Source organism: Medicago sativa, chromosome 4, assembly GCF_051527215.1.
Source record: "Medicago sativa cultivar Bolivia chromosome 4, Bolivia_mono, whole genome shotgun sequence".
In the NCBI taxonomy this organism is placed as follows: Eukaryota; Viridiplantae; Streptophyta; class Magnoliopsida; order Fabales; family Fabaceae; genus Medicago; species Medicago sativa.
Window position 1 is genome coordinate 25,400,400 of NC_140752.1, and position 2,631 is coordinate 25,403,030.

At 29.0% G+C, this 2,631-nt stretch overlaps 1 long non-coding RNA gene across 1 annotated transcript; it reads right to left on the reverse strand.

Moving 5' to 3' along the window:
- Positions 1-820: 820 nt before the first annotated feature.
- On the reverse strand, positions 821-1,295 carry LOC146927245 (uncharacterized). Its single transcript, XR_015008184.1, has 2 exons — positions 1,195-1,295; positions 821-1,101 (listed from the first exon to the last, which is right to left on the reverse strand). It is a non-coding gene; the product is annotated as an uncharacterized LOC146927245 (long non-coding RNA).
- Between the last annotated feature and the right edge of the window lie 1,336 nt (positions 1,296-2,631).

A 2,631-nucleotide genomic window follows, 5' to 3' on the forward strand; every position in this document is an offset into this window, starting at 1 on the left:
GTTTAATTCTTGATGTTGAAACAATGAATGGAACATTATAAACGTTGAAACATCTTACAGAATATATTAAAACAAATGTGCTAGAATTTCAAGTTGAAAGATACACACTATTACTCCTAAAGTCACATGACAACTCCGAAAGCCACATGAATTAAGATTAACTGACCAATAAGATAATGTCGTCTCATATATAAGAGAACATTATCAACTCTGATGGAAGAATGTTCTCATGATGAAGATGTTTATTACACTCGAAATTATTCTCGTTATTTCATCAAAGTGATTAGGATCAATTTTGAAGAGAAACCAATTCATGAATGTTGAATTATTCATAAAGTTATTCATTAATGATATTGATTGGAGAATTATCAAAGATGAAACTTCATTATCATATGCATGGAGATTCTATCGTAAAATACTTAGGACGATCCAAGAGTTTCCCATCACTATTCAAGATATGATTTGGAAGAATAGAAATCAAACAAAGCAATTTCGACATTGAGAAAGGTTTTTCATGTCTCTAATAGAACACGCTCGTCACAGAATAATCCTTGCTGAGACGATTTAAACAGATTATTGTTTTCGATTTTAGACAAGATGGTTTTGACTTAAAACTAGTAAACACACTTAAAAACTAACTTTTTTTTAGCTTTTTTCTACCTACATTATACCTAAAAGTGAACAAAGTCTTCAATTTCAATTTTGGCGATGTTAAATTTGTGCTATTTTCAATATACTTCACCAATTTCAACATAATAACTTATTAATGTGTCTGGATTGCAAGCCATGGTGATACCTCAAAATTTACGAGACAAGGAGATCCTATAAATAAAACTCTTTACTGCCTTATTTCATTTCAATCATCTTAGAATACAAAGTCATAGCTTCAAGGTTCTTAAAACTAGGGAAAACATAAGAAGAAAATAATAATTATTGAGTGCATGAACAAAAACTAAATGACAACAAGTGGAATATTCTAGCATAACGTATATTGTACAATTCTCTTGCGAGAAGAAAGAACTCATTTATCTCATCGGATCGGTACGCAATAGCCTTTACGACACCTAACATTAGCACTTCGAAGTTTTGGACAATCTTTATCTGTTGTAACAACGACTAAAATTAATCTTCTGACTAAAAGAAGAATTAATGCAAAGAAATATAGAAAGAAAAAAAATTATAACATAAACTAACTTCGGAGTTTCAACCATATTTTTTCCTATTTGCATCCAAATAATAGTAAATGACTTGATCTCTTTATAGTGTATAGTAAAGTTCACGGTCCTATAGAAATAATTAAATAGTTTAAGCGTTATAAAATTTTGAAAGCTCTTCAGAATTTTAGAATTATTACTAAATGTCTCTTAAATATATCAATGTGTTATTTTTTTTTTCATTTAGTACACATAGAAGGACATCATGTGATAAAAATAATAATCAATATAATTCAATGTAATTTTACAAACGTTAGATTACTTTTTCTTGTAAATAATTGTATTATTTTTTTAACCTTTCGTAAGGGTAAACGGGAAAACAATTATACCATCGTAAAGTTATGTACGAATATAAAGCACAATTAAATATTTATGAACAAGTAGAACATATGTTATGTTAATTACAAATGAAGTTAACTACGCCTCACATAATACTACCAAGCATAGATTAAAAAGTAACTTATTGAAGGAACGTTGCCTCAACACATGAACAGAAACATGTTATAAAAAGTTTTTCCTATACTCTCATGAATGGCCAAATGAACTATAAATAAGTTTTTTAGCAATCACAAACATACTTCACCTTGTTGTAGAAATAATTAAATAGTTTAAGCATTATAAAATTTTAAAAGCTCTTCGTAATTTTGGAATTATTACTAAATATCTCTTAAATATATCAATGTGTTATTTTTGTTCATTTAGCACACATAAAAGGACTTCATGTAATAAAAATAATAATCAATATAATTGAATACAATGTTACAAACTTTAGATTACTTTTCCTGTAAATAATTGTATTTTTTTTAACCTTTCTTGTGGATAAAGGAGAAAACAATTATACCATCGTAAAGTTATGTACGAATATAAAGCACAATTAAATAGTTATGAACAAGTAGAATGTATGTTATTCTTTCAAAAAAAAAGTAGAATGTATGTTATGTTAATTACTAATGAAGTTAACTACGCCTCACCTAATACAACCAAACAGAGATTAAAAAAGCAACCTATTAAAGGAACATTGCCTCAACACATGAACAAAAACATGTTATAAAAAGTTTTTCATATACTCTTATGAATGGCCAAATGAATTATAAAGAAGTTTTTTAGCAATCACAAACATACTCCATCTTGTTGTAAGAAAATTGATAACCAGTAAATAAATTGGTTACCACCTATAGAGGAGAGGTACACAGCAAAGAATGTATCCACGACCCTTGCCGGATCGATCGTGAATAGCATGGTATGTGTCAGCTAGCAAAGTAGGAACCAGATTCTTGGAGTGGAAGATCATAATAGCATTCATGTCCACGAAGCCATCAAGATTCGGAAAAAGAATAAGCCCATAGATGAGTAGTGCAAGAATAGCCTCAAGAGTGTCCTGACAAGTGGTTTTGAGATTGGCTTTCTCAAGTAGATA